This window comes from Armigeres subalbatus, chromosome 3 (genome assembly GCF_024139115.2).
Source record: "Armigeres subalbatus isolate Guangzhou_Male chromosome 3, GZ_Asu_2, whole genome shotgun sequence".
NCBI lineage: Eukaryota > Metazoa > Arthropoda > Insecta > Diptera > Culicidae > Armigeres > Armigeres subalbatus.
In genome coordinates this window covers 334,216,106-334,239,433 of record NC_085141.1, presented here as the reverse complement: position 1 = coordinate 334,239,433, position 23,328 = coordinate 334,216,106, and the positions used below count along the sequence as shown (strand labels likewise).

General features: G+C 42.5%; 1 protein-coding gene across 4 annotated transcripts in view; it reads right to left on the bottom strand.

Moving 5' to 3' along the window:
* LOC134225722 (growth factor receptor-bound protein 2) overlaps nt 1-23,000 on the bottom strand; it is a 134,077-nt gene extending 111,077 nt beyond the window's left edge. The window contains exon 1 of one of the 4 annotated variants that reach the window (XM_062706027.1): nt 22,872-23,000. The gene's annotated coding sequence lies outside the window, so the exon portion shown is untranslated. Of the gene's footprint in view, nt 1-22,680 lie in introns of all 4 variants that reach the window. The other 3 variants (XM_062706024.1, XM_062706026.1, XM_062706029.1) reach the window with 3 other exon arrangements.
* Between the last annotated feature and the right edge of the window lie 328 nt (nt 23,001-23,328).

Genomic DNA, 23,328 nt, shown 5'->3' with positions numbered 1-23,328 from the left:
TGTTAGCGTTTGGAACTCGATCGGCGACAACGACGACAGTATTCACAGGCAGCGTGAATATACATAGCGCTGCCCTCCGAAAATTCATACACATTGCGGTTGGCAGGTTCAGTTGGTATGTCTCTTCGTCGTCGGGTGCACACAGTGGTCGGACTATGAACGTGTTATGCTTAGATTGTAGGCAAGTTATATTGATCAAAACAGTTGCATTTAATTAACTTAACTAAAGGAAGATTAACGCGTTGAACTTACTTTCAGTTCAAGTAAGGGGCCGTACACTAATTACGTAAGCATTTTTCCAGGGTTTTTCAACACATCCTCCCCCCATGTAAGATTTTGACCATACAAATTATTTTTTATTTATATGGATCGTAAGAAAATGGCATACTTCCCTCCCCACATAAGTGCTTTACGTGATTAGTGTACAATAAGTTTAATCTATTCCATTCACAAAGGAGTTTTTGTTAATCAAATAAAGTAAGGCATACTATAGTAGGCTTTCCTTAGACAAGCGGTAGGATGCGCAAGTTGGGTTGGCTTTTGTTTCTCGACATCGTCGGCATCATGATGACATGACGATTACAAAAAAAAACCAATCAAATTCACCGAGTAGTGATACTGCCTTGCTCGCATTTAGCCAAGACACCAACCTTTTATGGTGCTAATATGGTTCGATTTACTATTTTCTTTATAACTTTTAAATGCAACGGTCAATTGTTATCAAATTAAATAGTGATCAACTAGGCTTTGCCCCCTGTCGAATGAAACTAGTTGCGAGAAAATCGGTTAAGGATTACTATATGAAAAGTTGTCTAATGTTTTTCTTAGCTTTTGTGCACACGCCACACACATACACACATAGTGAGTGATGACCCAGTCTCACCCCCAGACCCATTGTCACCCCCGATGGCGGTAGCTAATAAATACTTTCATAAATGCTTTCGGAAAGCCAAACACAATTTAGAAATAGCTTCGGGATAGTTCGTCGAATAACGTTTTGCCAAATGACATTTGGTCGAATGTACATTTGGTCGAGTGGAAATTTGTTGAATGGACATTTAGTCGAATGTTGAAAGTGAATTTCAGCATAATAGGTCGGTAATTTAGTAGAAAGATAATTAGTCAATAGATTTTTGATTAAATTTTCCTCCTTAAAACAAAATGTGGTAAAAGATTCAATCCAAGGAAATTTCGTTGAATGGTCTCCTAGTCAACATAAGATTAAAATGTTTTTGTTTAGAGAAAATAACAAATTAACAAGAAGATACACCGCCTCGCAGCGTAGTGTTCATTTTAGCATTATTATTATTTATTCAGACTAATCATCAACTTATTCAGACACATCATCTGTTTATTGATTTCAAGGCGGCGTACGATTCAGTGAAACGGAATGAGTTATAGCAAATTATGCTTGAACATGGTTTTCCGGCGAAACTGATACGGCTGATTCGTATAACGTTGGACTGAAATCAAGTGTAAGGGTTGCGGATGAAATATCGACGTCATTTGTTACCTTAGATCAGCGGTTCTCAGCATTTTTCTTGAGAGGTACCCCTTCACAGATTTGAATTAATTGAGGTACCCCCTATTTTTTGTTGTAAATGAAAATAAATGTAACTCATAAGATCGGGGTCACGGTTCAGCGAAACCGCAAACCGAAACTTATGCAAAAAATGGGTAATTTTTGGTTTGGTTTTGGCTGAACCCCGATTGAAAAAAGGAACTGTAAATCAACAGTATATATGACTCTCCATAAAGCTGGCTGAAATTTTGATTATTCCCAGCTCTTGAAGAGAGGCTTCCGAGCCTCTTGAAAGGCGGCTTTCGAGCCACTTAAAAGGAGGCTTATGAGCATCTTAAAATGACGCCTCTAAGCCTCTTGAACGTAGGCATCCAAGTCCCTAGAAAGATAAATTCCAAGCCCCTTGAAGAGAGACTTCCAGGCTTCTCGAAACGAGGCTTCTGGGCCTCTTGAAAGAACGCTTCTGGGCCTCTTGAAAGGAGGCTTCCGGGCCTCTTGAAAGGAGGCTTCCGAGCCTCTTGAAAGGAGGCTTCCGAGCCTCTTGAAAGGAGGCTTCCGAGCCTCTTGAAAGGAGGCTCTGAGCCTCTTGAAAGGAGGCTCTGAGCCTCTTGAAAGGAGGCTCTGAGGCCTCTTGAAAGGAGGCTTCTGAGCCTCTTGAAAGGAGGCTTCTGAGCCTCTTGAAAGGAGGCTTCTGAGCCTCTTGAAAGGAGGCTTGAGCCTCTTGAAAGGAGGCTTTCGGGCCTCTTGAAAGGAGGCTTCCTGAGCCTCTTGAAAGGAGGCTTCTGAGCCTCTTGAAAGGAGGCCTGAGCCTCTTGAAAGGAGGCTTCTGAGGCCTCTTGAAAGGAGGCTTCTGAGCCTCTTGAAAGGAGGCTTCTGAGCCTCTTGAAAGGAGGCTTCCTGAGCCTCTTGAAAGGAGGCTTCTGAGCCTCTTGAAAGGAGGCTTCCTGAGCCTCTTGAAAGGAGGCTTCTGAGCCTCTTGAAAGGAGGCTTCTGAGCCTCTTGAAAGGAGGCCTGAGGCCTCTTGAAAGAAGGCCTGAGGCCTCTTGAAAGGAGGCTTCCTGAGCCTCTTGAAAGGAGGCTTCTGAGCCTCTTGAAAGGAGGCCTCTGAGCCTCTTGGAAGGAGGCTTCTGAGCCTCTTGAAAGGAGGCTTCCTGAGCCTCTTGAAAGGAGGCTTCTGAGCCTCTTGAAAGGAGGCTTCTGAGCCTCTTGAAAAAAGGCTACTGAGCCTCTTGAAAGGAGGCCACTGAGCCTCTTGAAAGGAGGCTTCCGAGCCTCTTGAAAGGAGGCTTCCGAGCCTCTTGAAAGGAGGCTTCCGAGCCTCTTGAAAGGAGGCTTCCGAGCCTCTTGAAAGGAGGCTTCCGAGCCTCTTGAAAGGAAGCTTCCGAGCCTCTTGGAAGGAGGCTTCCGAGCCTCTTGAAAGGAGCCTCTTGAAAGGAGGCTTCCGAGCCTCTTGAAAGGAGGCTTCCCTGCCTCTTGAAAGGAGGCTTCCTAGCCTCTTGAAAGGAGGCTTCCCAGCCTCTTGAAAGGAGGCTTCCGGGCCTCTTGAAAGGAGGCTTCCGGGCCTCTTGAAAGGAGGCTTCCGGGCCTCTTGAAAGGAGGCCTGGGCCTCTTGAAAGGAGGCTTCCTGGGCCTCTTGAAAGGAGGCTTCCGGGCCTCTTGAAAGGAGGCCTGGGCCTCTTGAAAGGAGGCTTCTGGCCTCTTGAAAGAAGGCTTCTGGGCCTCTTGAAAGGAGGCTCTGGGCCTCTTGAAAGGAGGCCTGGGCCTCTTGAAAGGAGGCCTGGCCTCTTGAAAGGAGGCTTGGCCTCTTGAAAGGAGGCTTCCGGGCCTCTTGAAAGGAGGCTTCTGGGCCTCTTGAAAGGAGGCTTGGGCCTCTTGAAAGGAGGCCTGAGCCTCTTGAAAGGAGGCTCTGAGCCTCTTGAAAGGAGGCTTCTGAGCCTCTTGAAAGGAGGCTCTGAGCCTCTTGGAAGGAGGCCTGAGCCTCTTGAAAGGAGGCCTGAGCCTCTTGAAAGGAGGCCTGAGCCTCTTGAAAGGAAGCCTGAGCCTCTTGGGAGGAGGCTCTGAGCCTCTTGAAAGGAGGCTGGAGCCTCTTGAAAGGAGGCATCCCAGCCTCTTGAAAGGAGGCCTGGGCCTCTTGAAAGGAGGCTTCCGGGCCTCTTGAAAGGAGGCTTCGGGCCTCTTGAAAGGAGGCCTGGGCCTCTTGAAAGGAGGCTTCCGGCCTCTTGAAAGGAGGCTTCAGGCCTCTTGAAAGAGGCCTGGGCCTCTTGAAAGGAGGCTCTGGGCCTCTTGAAAGGAGGCTTCCGGGCCTCTTGAAAGGAGGCTTCCGGGCCTCTTGAAAGAAGGCCTGGGCCTCTTGAAAGGAGGCTTCCGGGCCTCTTGAAAGGAGGCTCTGGGCCTCTTGAAAGGAGGCTTCTGGGCCTCTTGAAAGGAGGCTTCCGGGCCTCTTGAAAGGAGGCTTCGGGCCTCTTGAAAGGAGGCTTCCTGGGCCTCTTGAAAGGAGGCTTCTGGGCCTCTTGAAAGGAGGCTTCCGGGCCTCTTGAAAGGAGGCCTGGGCCTCTTGAAAGGAGGCTTCCGGGCCTCTTGAAAGGAGGCTTCCGAGCCTCTTGAAAGGAGGCTTCCGGGCCTCTTGAAAGGAGGCTTCCGGGCCTCTTGAAAGGAGGCTTCCGAGCCTCTTGAAAGGAGGCTTCCGAACCACTTGAAAGAAGATTTCCGAACCTTTTAATAGGAGGCTTCCAAGCCTCTTGAAAGGAGGCTTCCGAACCACTTGAAAGAAGATTTCCGAACCTTTTAAAAGGAGGCATCCGAGTCTCTTGAAAGGAAGTTTCCGGGCCTCTTGAAAGGAAGATTCCCAGCTTTTTGAAAGAAGGCTTCCGGGCTTCTTGAATGCAGGCTTCTGAATCAAAAATAATAAAAAAATAAAAAAAAAAATGTACATATATCAAAACTTTATCAATAAGTTGTAATATATCCGGATATTATTAAGCTTATACAACACGGCAGACTACGGTGGGCTGGTCACGTTGTTCGTATGCTGGAAGAAAGTCAAGCGAAGATAATATTTAGTAGAGAACCCGGAAGAGGCCGCAGGCTTCGTGGAAGGCCGCGTACACGATGGCTTTTTGCAGTTGGAGAGGACCTGAGGGCGCTCAATGTTCAGGGCAACTGGAAGCGATTGGGCCAGAATCGAGTCCAGTGGAGAAGGATACTTTATTCGAACCTACATCGATGAGCTGTAGCCCATCAAGTATCAAGTAAGTAAGGCAAAAGTGGCCTGTGCGGTACATAAGAGTCTTCTCCATTCGGCTCGGTCCATGGTTACACGTCGCCAACCACGCAGTCTACGGAAGATCTGCAAGCCGTCTTCCTTTTCTTCTTCCTTTTAGCATATCCTGAGGCTTGCACAACGATACTTTTGTGCCCAGGGAAGATGATGTAATTTCCAACCAGAAAATTTCCTAGACCGGACCGGGAATCGAACCCAGCCACTTTCAGTAATTCAGCATGGTCTTGCTTTGTAGTCGCGCATATTACCGCTCAGCTAAGGAATTCCCCTATTAGGATGTCCTTCTAGCAAATTTCTTGGGAATTCACCCAACTTGTTATCAACTTGTTCTTAATTCTCCTTTTTCGCTATCAACATTTTTTTTATTTCAACTTTTTGTCGCTTTCGACTTTATGTCACTTTCGAAATTGTCTTTTTGACCCTTTTGTCTTGTGACCTTATATCCTTTCGACCTTTTGTTTTTCGACATTTTTTCATAGATTCATTCGACGAAACGTCATCCGAAAATCTGCTTTCGACTAAATTCACATCAGGCGTTCCTAGGGAGGAAGTCATTTGTTTTGGTCGACATGGGGAAGGAGTCCATCACCTCGGCGAACAGTATTCTACTTGCCAAACGGTCTGCATCGCGTTACGAGACAGAAAATACAATTGCCATGGATACTTGTTGTGGAAAGTGTGCAGAAAGTCTTGCAACCCAGAAGCGCATCACAGCAAGCTCAGCGGTATGAATAATGTCACATAACATATAGGCATCTTTGCCGTGGAATGTGGTCCTTCGATGATTTTGGAACGCTAGCGAACCTAGCGGTGGAAGTCAAGCTTTACTGAACAACGCACATAAGACAGAGCAGCATCGCATGCTTTGCTTTCTTTTTCTGTCGCCCTGGATATACGGGAGTGCCGTTCGTCGATTGTTGATACACAAAGAGCCTACTTTGAAATTTGCAGTTTGTTCTATGATGTCTATCTGTTTTGTGATAATGTGGTAGCGAGTTCCAGTCTGGGAGTCGCCATTTCAAAGAATTGCAACTGCAGCGTCCGAAAGCTGGAGAGGGAGCAGGACAACTCGACTAAGGACATGTGGACCCCCTATTCCCAAAGTGTTGACCTGGATTCTGAGAACCCATGGAGAACTTTGGCTTGACCCAGTTTTTAACATGCCATGGATGCTTAAGGTGGTACCTTCACTAGTTCGGATGCGCGGCTCTTCCCGACTGTACATTTGTGACAGAAACAGGAGCTGAATAGCTTAACGATTAAGCTGGGAGCCGAATGGCTCAAGGGCATGGAAAGTCGGTTACTAGGAGAGTAGGCTAGGCCCACTCCCGGATATTAGTGGAGTAGATCGTGGCGTGTAGGTCGTCGGGGCACCATTGAACCGAAAGCTATCTCCACCCAGAAGCTTTGGGTCGACCTCGCCACTCGTCCGACCACCCGTTGAGGCGAGTCATCGGTTGCAGGCGAGCTTCCAACGTCGGTGAACTCCCCGGCGGAGTATGATTGATCCACCACCGGGGACTATCCGAGTAGTTTCAAACGAGGCGGGAGCTGAATGGATCGACGCTGTAGACGGACGGAAGCGAGAAGAAAGACAAATGGTTCAAAACGTAATCCGGGGAGAGTAGCCAATGGGATCAAACGGAACGGCGCGGTGCATGCCAGAACGGAACAGGCACCTAGTTAGCCAAATTAGGAAGTACGCTGAATGCACTGTAAGGTATTTATTTCTCAGATGGCCTAGGCTGAAGCCCGAGGTGTTTCCTTGATGGGTATTTTCTGTCAGGAATTTTGTGTCGGGACGAGTTTCACACTACAGGGCCCAAAAACCTCTAGTCTTAAACATGAGCGATGGGCCTCCACCTAGCAGTATTGATTTCTTTCTCGATACAATCATTACACTTCGCCTAAAGATCTGAGGGAAGGGTTTCCCGTTAAAAAAGTACGTGGTATCACTCTCTGAGAGAGAAAATTGCCCAATACAGCCCACCGAATGACGCTGTCAGTGTCCCAGTGGAACTTCAGGAGGAATTCCCGGTGGAGCTTCTGGAGGAGTTCCCGGTGGAACTTCCAATGGAATTTCCGGTGGAACTTCCGAAGGAATTCCCGGTGGAACCTCCGGAGGAATTCCCGGTAGAACTTCCAGTGGAATTCCCGGGGAAACTTCCGGAGGAATTCCCGGGGAAACTTCCAGAGGAATTCCCGGGGAAACTTCCGGAGGAATTCCTAGGGAAACTTCCGGAGGAATTCCTAGGGAAACTTCCGGAGGAATTCCCGGGAAAACTTCCGGAGGAATTCCTGTTGAAACTTCCGGAGGAATTCCCGGGGAAACTTCCAGAGAATTACCGTAGGAACTTCCGAAGGAATTAGCGCAAGAACTTCCGGAGGAATTCCCGGTGAAACTTCCGGATTAATTCTCGGAGGAACTTCCGGATGAATTCCCGTAGGAACTTTCGGAGGAATTACAAAGTTGACGGACTTTATATCGCTCTCATCGCTTCATTCCTGCCGTACACCACTAGAAAATATGCTGTTGGCTGCTCTCCTGAAATGATAATTTTTGTATGGAATTTGGAAAACTTGGTTGAAGTAAAAAGACCTGGAAACATCTTTCGTGCTTTAGAAGTCAACGCTTCTTTCAGAACAACTGTGTCTGAATTTTCTTGACACATTGTTCTGATTTCTCCAAAAATTGTTCTTCATTTCATTATTTTGAAAATTGTTTAAAAAATGGAAGGACAGATACAGGGTCCTCGCAGCGATCTGCCACAAAGCTGGCACGAAGCGAAAAGTTGGTCGATGCCACCAGCCATGTTACCTGTTTCGCATGGATCTCTGGCCATCAGAGGAAAACTGCCGCTGACGCTCTCACCAGTGTTGGACACGAGGGTCAACGTTATTCTCGTTCCGTCCCGCTGGCCGACGTTAGAAAATTGACAAAGTATGGTCAGCCAGGAGTGGGTTAGGCTCTGGAATAACACAAATTATCAAAACTGAGGCAGGTTCAGGGCTCCACCGGTCCTTGGAGCGATTCTACCTCCCAGAAGAAGCAGGTGATTATGTCGAGTCTCCGGACCGATCAAAGGGTCTCCCACAACTTCGGTGGGGGTCCTTTCCCAAGTAACATTTTAAGTTCTATAACGTTCTTGAAGACAATAATTTACTCTTCCAGAGTGTGATAAAACCAGAATAAAACCAAAATGTTATTAGGGTTTCTTTCCAAGCTAGTGGCAGTGCTGCCCCAGATTCGTGAGGGAGCACTCACAGATGATGAAACGGCCACAGCAGCACTCTGGTTTTTTAAGTATGCTGGTATGTTTCACCAGATTTAGATTCCCTACCTTAGAACCCCGGACATACTTGGGGATGGCCCAAACAGCACACATGTTGTAAAAAAAAGTTACAGAAACTCATATGCAAGTAAATTTGAGTTGCTGCAACCCAATCAGTGAAATCTTATTGCCAAAGGCGAACGGGCATTCTGAGGATCTAAGTCCGGCCCCCAGAGATCGTCTCTATGGTCCGCAAGGGGGGTTTCTTGACAGCTTGACAGTTAAAGGTTTTCCACCATGTTACATAGCCAATTCAGCTACGTTTCTAGCAAATTTTCTATTCATGCAATCAGGATTTTCGATATATTTTTTTATCTTCGAGCAAAAATGCTAAACTTTTTCCAAGATTCGGACACTGAACACATCAAGTCTTTTTTTCTGCATGACGTTCTGAACCTTTTGACTAAAAGGTACTGCATGATTTGTAGATCTTCTTATGTTACAGAACCTAGGCAGAGAACTTTTTATCTCAGCATGGCTAATGGAACAACTCCCCACCCACCATAGTACAGTGCACTATGGTCCAGGATACAGATTTACGCGGAAAGATGCATTTTACGCCAAAACTATGTTTTTTAGAAAAAAAACTGTTGTTTTACAAAATTGTTCGAAATAGTAAGGCCATCATTATGGTGCAACCAAGAAATAGGGTGGCCCATCATATAAAAAATAGAAAATATTTTTTTCATTTCTCGGAATATTGACATGGTAAGTTGTAGCGCAGCTTATTCCAATCAATTTTGCTCAAAAACTTTTTCTGTAACTTTTAAGTTGGCTGACTTAGAGCAATTTTACTTAATTGGATTAGGGTGTACCTCACAAAAACAGTATTTTTGATCTACTTTTTTTGTTTTAGATTTCTCCAAAAAGTCGTCTTCAGGTGACTTTTAGAGCTTAAAAAAGGCAACTTTTGATGGGTAAATATGCTCAATATATTTTACCGATCAAAAGTTATAATCGTTTTTCTGTCAAAATTACATTTTTTTCATAAGTTGATATCTCCGGTTAGGGCACACCAAAAAAATATGTTTACACGGCATTTGAAAGAGAAATTCATATTTCTTATTATGTCAAAAAATTGGAGATATGTTATTTTTTTTATCTCAAGTTTTACCAATTTTACTAAAATCATGTTTTTAAAAAAAAAATGATATGATATAACTCGCCAATGGGAGAAGATACAGACGATATTCTTATAGCAAAACACGCGTTTTGAAAAGCCCCAAAAGTCTTCAAAATGTGACATTTGTGAGAAATGAAAAATAAAAAATCTACAGCTTAAACACTTTTTAAAAGTTTTATCATTATCATCGTTTTGCAAGATTTACGAGAAAAGATGCATTTTCGGCCTAAAGCATACTTTTAAGAAAAAAAATTTGTTCTACAAAGTTGTTCTGGATACTCGGGCCCTTATTATATAGTTACCGAAAAATAGGGTGGGCCATTTTATAAAAATGTGAAATTTTTATATTTTTATTTTGCGGAATATTGACAGAAAATGTTCCACAAAGTTGTAGCGCTGCTTTTTCCAATCAACTTTGCTATATAAACTTTTTATGTAGCTCTTAAGCTCACTTGTTTAGAGTAATTTTACTTACCAGAATTAGGGTGCCCCTCAAAAAACAATATTTATGATCTGCTCATTTCATTTTTTATTTTTCACGGATGTCACCTTCTGAAGACTTTTGGGGCTTTCCAAAACGCGTCTTTCGCTATAAGAATATCGTCTGTATCTTCTTCCATTGTCGAATTATATTAATTTATTTGAAAAAACATGATTTTAGTAAAATTAGTAAAACTTGAGATAAAAAATAACATATCCCCAATTTTTTGACATAATAAATATAAATTTCTCTTTCAAATGCCGCGTAAACATATTTTTTTTTGTCTGCTCTAACCGCAGATATCAACTTATGAAAAAAATGTAATTTTGACAGAAAAACGATTATAACTTTTGATCGGTAAAAGATATTGAGCATATTTACCCATCAAAAGTTGTATTTTTTTGAGTTCTAAAAGTCACCTCAAGACGACTTTTTGGAGAAATCTAAAACAAAAAAAGTAGATCAAAAATACTGTTTTTTTGAGGTACACCCTAATCCAATTAGGTAAAATAACTCTAAATCAGCCAACTTAAGTGCTACAGAAAATGTTTTTTTGCAAAATTGATTGGAATAAGCTGCGCTACAACTTTGTAGAACATAACATGTCAATATTCCAAAAAATAAAAAAAATATTTTCATTTTTTTTATATATCATGGGTCACCCTATTTTTTGGTTGCACCATAATGATGGGCTTACTATTTCGAACAATTTTGTAGAACAACAGTTTTTTCTAAAAAATATAGTTTTGGCGTAAAATTCATCTTTCCGCGTAAATCTGTGTCCTGGACCATAGTGCAGTGGAACGGATTTCAACGAATTATCCAGACCAAACAAGCTTCAACGCAGATGATTCTTCTGCACAGATGGAATAAATTCATCAGTAGGAAATGCCAAGGCTTCGTAAGACTTACCCTACCAAGCATACCCTAAGATCATGTGGTGATGTCTTCATTGTGTTTTGTTTAAACGTAATTAATTTTATAACATTAAATTTAAGTCTTTTAATTTTTGTTAATGTGTTAATTTTAAGTTACAATAAGCTGGCGTGACCCTTCCTTGGTACTTGGTAGTTGGTAGATTTGCAAGGGGGGGGGTCATCCGGCCCGCTCTTCCTTTAATCTGTCATTCTCCAATACATCGCTTGGTGAGATCCACGATTGGCCGGCGAAGGGAACTCCTCCAGTTGCCTTGAAATTAGCCCCCCTCCGGAGACGGATGCCGGGAATCTTTCGTCCCAAGGATGTTAAGCAAACTTGGCACTAACTTCAACAAGAAACGAACCACGGACAAAAAAGCGCGACACTTCTGCTTCAGTTGGTGGTATGGAATTCAATTTGTAGCCGTTACCATCACATTAACGACGGTGACCTCGGCCGAACAGTAGTTCGGCATTTCCCCCGAGCTTTATTGAAATAGTTCGAAAGTCTGGAAGTTTACGCTGAGGCGTTTGCTAATGTTTCGGGTTCAGCTGCGACCTTTTCTCACCGAACATCTTCGGCGGATTTCAATTGAACTTGACTTTCGGAGCTGTTAGCTGAGTACTTTGTGAAGCAAGCGCTCAATGAAACTGTATTTTGTTCACATCGTACTAGTCTGGATTTTGGCGCGATTCTATTTAAAAGTCATAGATTATTAACAATTAGCTTCATATCAATGATTTATGATCTCAGCTATGGAGTGTAGTCTACAAGGATTTTCAAAGTACCCTTGGAAAGTTCTTCGAAGTATTCACAAGATATTCTTCGACGTTTCCACGGAGAGATACTTCTAAATATCTGCGCAAAATTCTTCGGAGTTTACTTGGGAAATTTTTCGAAATTTACGTAAGTACACGAGGAATTCTTCTGAATCTCCACGATAAGCTTTACGAAAATTCAACGGTTTTTTCGGAATTTTCTTCCAGGAATAAATTGAAATTCACGAGGCAAAATCAAACATTTTGTTCAATTTACGGCCACTGCGCGCGCCATATCGGCATTCTCGCTCTTCTCTGACCCTCTCCACTGGTCTGTGCAGCGCTTCAACACCCGCACACACTACAGCGATTCCAACAATGCAAATATAACGCACTCTCACGAGCTACCGTCAATGACGACCCAACGACGTCACAGAAACGGTTGCGGTGAAACAGAATCGCGTTCTGTAGTTGTTGTCGAGCTTCAGCAAACGAGCAAGATGATGAGACACGAAAAGCGACGATTTTGCAGTGAATATGCACTTTTCGATCTCGAACGGGGTATCGCAGAAGCTGGTAATAGATGGCGAATTTGAGTATGACTTATGGGCATTTAAATGAGGAAAACCTTGTGCTACGTCGCGGTGTTTCCATGTGATATTATTTGTGTAAAAATGAGAAAAAGACATAACTGTGCAGATTCATTATCTGTTACCAGTATTTCAAGCTATACAGAAATAAGAAAAATATTTCTCAAGCTGAGGAACTTAATTCGTTGGAATTCCACTCAAATTCAATACGGATGCCAATTTCAAATCTGAAAACATTAGGGATTCAACCAACATCCGTTTTTGAAATCCCGTCTTAGATTCAAAATTCTTTGCGATACAACTCTATATAGAGTGCCTTGTTGTTTCGATTCGGTAATTCATGAGATTCAACTCTAAAAACTCTTGAACTCTTGGTCTCATCTCGTAGGAGATGGAAAACTTTCAAATAGAAGCCTAATATTTAACTTCACTCCACTCCAGGTCATTATTCCACCAAAAATAGTCTTATAAAATCATTAAACGTTTCAAATTAGCGTTTTACTTTGCCTGACGATTCGACCATTTACCACATACATTGGTCAAAAGTCAGTAAAAGTAAAACGCTAATCGTTTAATGGTTTAATAAGACTGAGATAGCCGAAATCTCTACATAATTTATCATGATGTTTTATGAGCTTTAAATTTGGATTAATCTTGCATACTGCTCTGAGACCAACTAGATCTCTGCTCCATTAAATTCTTCTTTGAAGGCTAATCGAGAACTGAAGAACTGCAGCTCTCTGGGATTAAAGATTCATGGAACTCGGATTCTTAGTCTCGAGGATTTCCGCTTTCAACTGCATAATCTCATCAGACTTGATTTTGATGCTCCCTGCTACTAATAATGACATCACATTGCATTGTCCGAAAGCTAAATAATATAAAAATAGAATTTTGAATCACTGCTCGGCAACTCCTATTAAAAATTGAATGTTGATATAATGTTCAACTCCGAGTACAAATGTTTTTCTTCAAAAATTACCATTTTCCTATCACGTTTTCCCCGAGCATCTAACCGTACTAGCATTCGAATCTGTATTGGTACGAAACCCCGATCGGCTTCACCAACACAATTCGCCGTCCCACAACGGAATGGAAAGAATGAGAATTCCCGATTCAATTCTATAACATCACCGACCGACCGACCGACCGGTAGGTAGTTAGATATGTTTACCCCTAAACGGCAACCTCCACCCACCGAACCGATCCTGACCCGGCACGGCAACCGGAGCGGCAACCAAGTGCGAGACACATTTGGGGGTCAGCCAGCAACGGGAGCCGCACCAACACTGTGTCTACCTGCCTGCATCGCAACCAACAGCAGCGGGGTTGTGTGTTGGATGGAGGCGATATTAAAATTGCTTCGTTGGGTCCGTTCGGTTAAGCTTGGGCCCGGCTTCACCAGAGACACACATCTTGCACATTCATTCGGTCGCATCATCAGTTGAAAAAAAAAACAATATGCATGTATATCCAACGAAAATATAGACGTACCACAAATAGACGTGGAACGTTTATATTTTCCAAGTTAAAATTGTCCCTTATGAGAATAGCAAATAAAAATTGATAAATGATTCTTTACTAAAATTTATTACAAGTGGATTTTTCGATATTTGTAATTAAAATTTTGTACTTTATTTCGAAACGTCCATTCAGCTGCCGTGTATATTTGTCTTTCCTCGTTGATTCATTTCTCCCCAGACGGGAACATTCCGTTCGCGAGTTTTAAAATCAAAGAAAGAACAACAACAAAACTAACAGGCACAAGTTTAAAGGTGATAGCCCCTTCTTTCGCCGCATACGTGAAGAACGCGCAGATCGGATGCTAAGTGATGCAATGTGGAGGCATTAAAACGAACGACGACGGCGACGACTATTGGTCGAACGATACGACGCGATGAGGGCTCCGTCGAACATTTGCGGTCGTCGTCGGCGGCGGCGGCGGTGTTGGGAAACACCCTATTAAAATATACACGCGAAAATGTATGTACGGACGAGGAACGTTAATAATAACAAGACCAATAATAACATAATATTAAACTGGCAGAACAAGATTGGCTGGCCACGACCGAAGGGGTCTCTTGGCTTGGTCTCTGTGGGTTGCTGCGGGCCGGGGCAGCACGCTCGTCCGTACATGGGATAAGCATGAGCGTGAATCGCGAATGCGGGTTGATACTGGTTTGGCTTGGTTGCTATGCTGTTTTCTTTGGCGAAAAAGATATGAAGATTTGTGGGAATCGAGAAAATAGTATTTATGGCTCGAGAGGACCAAATTTCAAGCATATTTGTACAATTTATATTTCTTTCCTGTTTAGTTTCTTAAAAATAAGCGAATGGAATATAAAATCATTGATAGATGGATTCGCGTTTCCAAAGAGTTCGAATAGGGGGAAAGACGGCTTTGGCAGGTTTTGTTATATTATTGGCAGGGGGGTTTTTGTCGACCAAATTTTATGAAATTTGGCCACAATATTCTTTGATATGCAAAGAATGTTTAAGCCAAATTTGAGCCTAGTCAGTCATAAAAAACCCCCTGCCAATAATAGAACAAAACTTGCCAAAGCCGTCATTCCCCCTATTTTGAAATCTACAAACGCTTTCTTATTAATCTGACAATTGTATTTGAGAGATTAAAAATGGTGTTTGGCAATTTTAGAATTTTTTCGAGCTATTGGAAGCTTCAGAAATGAATTTATGAAATTATGTTTTTTTGTTTCTTTATTAGGGAGACTTTCAGCCCGAGGCTGGCGCTTCTCAAATTAAAAAAAATGAAAGTCAGATACTGGCCTCAGAACAACTCAAATGCAGTGGTTATCACTTTTTCTTCCGAAGTGCAGTGAAAGCAATGAACAAACGAAGTTAAACATATTGACTTATTCGAATTAAGAAGAACTGCATCAACTGTTTACTTGAAAATAGATGTGCCAGATGATGTGCTTTTTTGAAATTGCTCTTAGATTTGGATTTGGATCGCCACGTCCCTGACAAGAGAAACATCTTTGTTTACGCCGATGACATCTGGCGGATCGTCGTAGACGATACTCCAAGTCGAACAAGGGAAGAGTCCAAGTCGTCGTCAGAGTGATCATTCGCTGGACTACGTCCGTCGCTTTCACCAAGTCGGCGAAGTGCGCTAGAGTAAAATTTTATTATTTTTTTCTTTATTTTTTTATTACCGTCTCTTTTTTTCCACCGGAATTTTATCCAGTTTTCGTCAAAAGCGGGTAAACTCATAGCTATGAGTAGTCCCGCTTTTGGCGGAAACTGAGCACAGGCGGCGTCAGTGTTCTGGTATTGGTGGGGCACCAGCATTTTTGGGTATAAAATGGGTAATGGGTTCGTTTAAAATTTATCGTCAGTGGTAGGAATTATAATTGGAGGCGTCAATCAGTCAAGCGATAAATCAATTTAAAAAAATGTGGGCAGTTTCAAGTATTACGAAGTTTTTGTGCATTTTATCGTTTGTAATTGAAAAGGTAGGGCTGCAACATGGTGGGTTGACATCAAGGAAGGAGCGCCCAACAGAGCTCTGGTCCCCACAAGTTCCTATCTCACGCTTTCAAGGGTCGTCCGATGACAAAAGACCGCCAGCTAAGGGTTGTGTACTTAGCTGGTAGTGCAGACTGGGCACTGTTGTCCTTCTGACATCAGAAGGTACGCCTCGAGCGTCTGTTCACCAGAAGGGGCGGCTCAAACAGCGTCTGCCTGGTACCCAGCGGCTGATTAACGAAATGCTGTATCGCATTTGGCAGCCCCATGGCAGCCCCATCATCGCGATGTAGGTAACGCGACCCCGGTAAGGTAGCTTACTGAAGCCTCTCAAATACCACGAAAAATGGAGATAGAAGAAAACGAGAACGTTATTTTTGGCAACCGACCCGGCAACGAAATAAGGACTATGATTGGAAACTCAGTACCTGGAATGTCAGGACCCTAAATGAACCTGGACGAGTGAGCCTTCTGGCTCGTGAACTGCAGAAGGTTGGAGTGAACGTGGCTGCTATTCAAGAAGTCCGATTGCCTAGATCCGGAGAACGTGAATTCCAAGCCGTGGACCCCACGACCAACACTGCATTCAAGTATAACATCTATCACAGCGGCGGCGGAAAAGCAGAGCATGGAGTTGGTTTCGTAGTGATGGGCAAGCAGATGAAGCAAGTGATGCGGTGGAAACCCATTAGCGAACGAATCTGTGTGTTGAGGATACGGGGCAAATTCTTCAATTACAGCCTAATCAACGTTTACGCACCGACAAACGATAAATCCGACGACGTGAAGGACACGTTTTATGAATGTCTTGATAAAGCCTATGGAGAGTGCCCAAAGCATGACGTGAAAATTGTTATCGGAGACGCTAACGCTCAGGTCGGTATAGAGGACTTTTTCCGTCCCATAATTGGTAGGGAGAGCGTTCACTCCGCTACCAATGAAAACGGCCTTCTTCTTCTTCTTATTGGCATTACATCCCCACACTGGGACAGAGCCGCCTTGCAGCTTTGTTCATTAAGCACTTCCACAGTTATTAACTGCGAGGTTTCTAAGCCAAGTTACCATTTTTGCATTTGTATATCATGAGGCTAACACGATGATACTTTTATGCCTAGGGAAGTCGAGACAACTTCCGTCTTACCGCACGGCTAAGGAGGGCCCCAATGACAACGGCCTTCGGCTAGTAAATTTTGCTGCTACCTAGAGGGATGGCCATCAGTAGCACCTACTTTGCACGACAGAATATCCGAAAGCACACCTGGAGACATCCAAATGATGAAACTTGCAACCAGATAGACCATGCTCTGGTGGATGGGCGCCATTTCTCGGATGTTATCGCAGTGCGGACATTCAGAGGTCCGAACATTGACTCTGATCACTACCTCGTTGTCAGTAAAATTCGATCACGGTTGTCAATTGTATCGAACGAAAGATCACAGAGAACGATGCGATACAATATCCAGCGGATGCTGGCGGAAGGAGTATCGGCTGAGTACCGCCAGAAGTTCGACGAACGGATAAGTGCAATCAACGTTAGCGACAACATCAACGATCTATGGGAGTCGATCCATGGAGCGGTGAGCACAGCAGCACGACAAGTGCTAAGCACTGCACATAGGCGACCCAGGACAGGTTGGTTCGATGTGAAGTGTCAAAGATTAACAGATGTTAAGAACGTTTCCAGAAGCCGGATATTGATGTCGGGTACCCGATGGCAAGAGCAGTCGAAAAACGAACCCACCGCAGGAAGAGCAGAAAGCAGAAAGAGCATGAAGTGAGCAAGTGATTAACGAGGCGCAGGAAAAAATGGAGCAGAACGATATGCGGAGGTTCTATGAGTCTGTCAATGGCGTGCGGAGAAAGACAGCGCCATCTCCCGTCATGTGCAACGACCAACAAGGGAATTTGCTGACAGATGAAAACCGAAGTGTCTGCCTGGTGGAAGCAACACTTCGAGACTTTGTTGAATAGTGGAAGTGACGATATATCGATGAACAGAATAAATAATAGCGACGATGGACAAGCTGTGGAGTCGCTACACTAGTTGAGGTTAAAAAAGCTGTTAAAAAGCTGAAAAACAATAAGGCTGCAGGGAAGGACCAGCTCCCGGTTGAACTTCTCAAACATGGCAGTGAGCAGCTTTATGAAGTTCTGCACCATATTAGGAAATGCCTGCTAGCTGGTTGGACGGTCTCATTTGTCCTCTTTTTAAGAAGGGGCACATACTGGAGTGCGCCAATTACCGAGGAATAACCCTTCTTAATTCGGCGTACAAAATTATGTCCCGTATTCTGTTCAACAGATTGAGACCGCTTGAAGAGTCCTTCGTCGGCGAATACCAAGCAGGTTTCCGTGAGGGCCGATCAACGACGGATCAAATGTTTACCCTGAGACAAATCCTTGATAATTGCCGGGAGTACAGAACACATCATCTGTTTATTGATTTCAAGGCGGCGTACGATACAGTAAAAGGGAATGAATTATGGCAAATTTAGCTTGTACATGGTTTTCTGGCGAAACTGATACGGCTGATTCGTAAAACGTTGGACGGATCGATTTCAAGTATAAGGGTTGTGGATGAAATATCGACGTCATTTGTTACCTTAGATGGATTAAAGCAGGGTGATGCACTCTCGAATCTACTGTTCAATATAGCGCTCGAGGGTGCGATTAGGAGAGCTGGTGTGCAAAGAAGCGGCACCATTATCACAAAATCGCATATGCTCCTGGGATTTGCGGACGATATCGATATTATCGGAATTGATCGCCGTGCCGTGGAAGAGGCTTTTGTGCCTTTTAAGAGGGAGACAGCGAGAATTGGACTCACGATCAATACCAACAAAACGAAGTGCATGGTCGCTGGCAATCAACGTGGGTTCATTAGTGGTGGTGGTAGCGAAATGGTGCTGGATGGTGAACAATTTGAAGTGGTAGAAGAATTTGTGTATCTTGGAACAATAGTGACGTGCGATAATGATGTTACCCGCGAGGTGAAAAGGCGTATTGCAGCTGCAAATAGGGCTTATTACGGACTTCGTAATTAGCTTAAGTCCCGTAGACTGCAAACGAAAACAAAACTCGCGCTGTATACTACTCTGATTGACGTTAAAGGAGGCTGATCGGAGAGCTCTCGAGTGTTTGAGCGTAAGGTGCTGCGGACAATACTCGGCGGTAAACAGGAGAACGGTATCTGGCGGCGTCGCATGAATCACGAATTGTACCAGGTGTATAAAGGGCTGGATATTATTAAGCTTATACAACACGGCAGACTACGGTGGGCTGGTCACGTTGTTCGTATGCCGGAAGAACGTCAAGCGAAGATAATATTTAGTAAAGAACCCGGAAGAGGCCGCAGGCTTCGTGGAAGGCCGCGTACACGATGGCTTTTTGCAGTTGAAGAGGACCTGACGGCGCTCAATGTTCAGAGCGAATGGAAGCGATTGGCCCAGGATCGAGTCCAGTGGAGAAGGATACTCCATGCGGCGTAGGTTCATCGAAGAGCTGTAGCCCATCAAGTAAGTAGTAGGGGAAAGTGGGGCAAGATGGCCATACTAAGCGGTAACCCTTGTAAAATAGTGACACTGCTTCAAATTCTGCTGATTTCTCCATGAAACACCTTTATGATGACCCGTCTTTGACATAAGTATCAATAAACACTGATTAATAAAGTTTTAGTATCTTATAAACTGGTTTTAAAAAGGCTGTTTTTATGATGCCTATATTTACCATATGGGGCAATATGACCACCCCCTCGGGGCAAGACGAGCCTGGACCAAAAACTATATCAAAAGTGTGCTAAATTTATTTAGAATAGGGGACACATTTCTTGCACTTCTATGGATTATGTTCAAATGATGCTTCGTTTAAAAATGTCGTATTTCATGTTGATTTCTTGACAACTGGCACTACGACAATATCAGAATTTGTCTAAAATTAATTTCTACTGTTAAAACCATATCCTTTGTTTTAAATCATCTCTGATTCACGCAGAAACTATTTTGATCATTTTTTAAATGCATTTAAGTGTTAGGCGACTCTTAATCCTGGAGATGACCTAGTTCCTATACAGTTGGCAATACCGCCCCAAGCCGACGTATATCCAAAGATTTATATCCTTTCAAACCTAATTACTGTGAATCTCCTCAAACTATTATTGTATATATGCTATAGTTATATAAAACCTTCGGTAAATATCAATTTGTCCTGAAAAATGAGTAATTTAGGCTTCAATTGTTAAATTATGTAACTAGAAAATTATAAGAAAATTCGAATTTCAACTAAACCATCTTCAAATCAATATTACAAGAACAAGTGAGGTTGTCAAAGTGCATTTTTCAGTTGTATAGCCCTTTTACATTATTGTGAACCATCCCTTGTAATAATAATGTGAATATAATGCTCACTTAAGGCATAATTAACGTTGGCTGTCTTGCCCCATATGGCCATCTTACCCCACTTTCCCCTATTTATCAGGAACTTTTCCAGGATCTCCTCTATTTTTTTTTTTCAATATTCATTTAACAGTTCCTTAATAATTTAACAAAAAATGTCGAAAATTCATTATCCAATGTATGATCTTTTGCTTAATTAGGAAGTTCAATACATTTCAGTATCATAATAAATTAAATTTGTGAGTTCTCAATGTAATTGTATTTCATGCAAAGAATGAATAACACCCTGAAACTAACAAGAAATTCAAGTCAAGTACGAGACACTGAGGACGACCTTACTGTTGAGGTCGAAATACGTATCTGTCAAGGTACAATTAAGTGGTGGAATTAAATGGGGTTGTACAAACTCGTCTTATGACAAGTGAAGAAATTGAAACCATCGATGGCCACTGTGATTAAAATTTTCCTCAGATATGAATCAATTTCTTACAAAAATACAACTGTGACTCACTTGTTTGATACTCGAGAAAAATAAATAGAACTTTTGATCATCTCGTGACGTCACATCGTGCCAATGAAAAATCACCCTTTTAGTTTTGCAAACAAACAAGTTCATCCAACTTACTTGTACCTCCTTCTTCCACATGAGAAACATGGTGAGACCACGAAACTCACACCTTTACTAACCCGGTCTAGAAACTCACACACTCCTGATCCCAACTCGATGTGTCTCTACTAGCCAGTCGCCGTCCACAGGGACAACATTGCCCATTTGCAGCATATCAACCGAACCTCATCGGGCGATAATGGTAAAAGGAAAGAAAATATTCCGCACTACTCACCAGTCTACCTCATCTATCAAAAAGGAAACTTGCCTCACACTCGATCTCGCCTAGGAAGCTATCTCGCGGCGGATCGGAGGATCCGAAAATAGAAACTTGCCGGCCGCAGAACCGTTTTCATTCAGTTTCACCATTCGGGCGCTGGTATTCGGCATTCGGCTCGGACGACGCTTCTGCACACTGACTGGTGGAGCAGCATAGGTCGACCGGATAGTGCGACCAGAGTGAGTGGACGGATTTTCAATGAAGTGGGCGATACCGAACCGGACATTATGCACCCGCCGAATGAAATGATGTCGACGTCAAAACTCAAATGCCCAGTCATTATTCGAGTCAACTGACAACACCAGAATGGATGAGTCATAGGGGATCAAAAGGGAAGGAACTTCTTCTCGATTCGTTGTATCTACTGAGTGTAACTTGACTTAGAAATCTGACAGTAAATAACTGTGGAAGTTTCGAATGAACACTTTTCTATGAGCCGGCAATATCCTAGTAGGGAAATGTAGTGTCAATAAGGAGGAATGACGGATTGACAAACCGTGCTCTATTATTGCCAGTGTTTGTTTGAACTATTGCGCTTAAATTTAGTACAAATGCATATCTATGTTTTGAAGAATGTCGTAACCGAGTTTCAAAGTGTTTTTTGGAAACCTTTATTCTTTTTTTTTTTCATGACCCTAAAAAAAACTATAATTAGGTACCAGGTTTTTGTTAATACTAATTGTCGTGACCAAACGAGATTTCTCGCTTAACTTTTCAAAAGGACCTAAGTAACATTTTTTTCATGAATTAATTTGAATACTGCAATCGATAGCTTTTACGTTATTCTGTTGATTGCGCTACTCAAATTAATTCATGAAAAAAATGTTACTTAGGTCCTTTTGAAAAGTTAAGCGAGATTTCTAGTCTTGACCGTTCGTCTAAACAATACTCAGCAAACTGAATCTCATTCCGTTTTGACACTATTATTTCAAACTGTTTTCATGGAATCAAAATATTCTAAAATCAAAGGTTTGGAAGATAAACACTACAAAGAAGTATATTCTAATGGAGAATTAAATTTTTGCTAATATAATTATTTATGAAAGTAAACCACATCTCTACAAAATATTTCAAACATTTTAATAGAATATGAATTGCATTGAAAATAAAATAAAGTTTCCCTCATCATTTAATTTATAAAATGTGTTGAAGATTCTGTCGGTGGACGCATAGTATTGTATATGAGAAATTCCAGCAAACATAGAGCAATTACGCGTCCACCGGCAGAAGAAACCTGAATGTTTGACAAGCTGACTGGATGAATTCAAATATAGGATATAAATAAGTTTTAATAATAAGTAACTAGAATTGGAGAAAGAAATAATTTAAACAATAAACAACAATTTAAACAATTATTAATAATTTTTCTTTCATTCATATATTAAGAAACCTGGACCATAGGTACGATATACAAATTCCAGAAGGTTGAAAGAAAGTTATAATTTCCGTTTACTTTCTTGAAGTTTCTGCATCCTAAATCAAATTTTTCAAATATTGCTAAAGCACGATTATTAAAAATTAAATGATCTGTTTTCATTAAATAATATCCTATTTTATCCAATACTGTTAGTAATTGACGCACTGTGCACCAAGCGACGACTCATTGATACAAGCCTTGCGTATGTGTTTGTGTGATCCACTGCAATCACACTGAACAAGCGGACACTGAAAAGGCCGCCGACGACGAATTTGCTGGAAACAATCTCTGCTGCCTTCTGCTGGACACCGAGTTCAAACTGGAAAAGAACACTGACACCAAAAAATCCTTTATGTCGATGTCCTCGCCGTTCCCAGTATGAAACGCGTCAGAAACGCCAAACACTAGACAATCCCAAATGATGACTATAATCACATTCCGAGCAACGCCTTCAAGGAAAAATCATAAATCTGATTACGATTGTGCCCTCACTTTTGCGAAACTTTCACTGTTCCAAATGCAACTTTCGCGACCACTGATTATCACCTCTTTGATAGCACAAACTATCCGAAAACAACCGAAATAAGCACGCAACAATGTTAATGTTCAATTTTCACCCACAATAAAAAAAAATACCTATGCAAGTTGATAGCCGTCGAACAATAAGAAACAAGATGACACACCACGAACGCGGAATAAACGGGACTCAACGCAACCACTCCACACGTCGTATTTTGACTGCACACCGATACGGACTGAATGGAAGAAAAGAGTGGAAACAAACCTCGCGGAGTAGTTTCTTCGTGAGTTCCAACCTTACTCCTACAACAAATACAGCTAGATACGGATGGAAAAGCATCCGATTAGCCGAAGAACGAAATGAGATGGAAGACGATGGGCTTCCTTCGCTTCATCATTGATCACCACACCACTACCATTACACATTGAGAGTGCCGTCTGCTGCCATCGATGGACCTATAACGTAGAGGTGGCGAAGATTTATTTTTAAGAGGGGGCAAAAACAAATGTGTATGAAATGGGTTTGTCTCGAATTGATAAGATCGGACGATTTATCTCAGATTACGAGCGACTCTACGACACTACCCATAAATTATGCCACAACCCCGAAGGCCAATGACT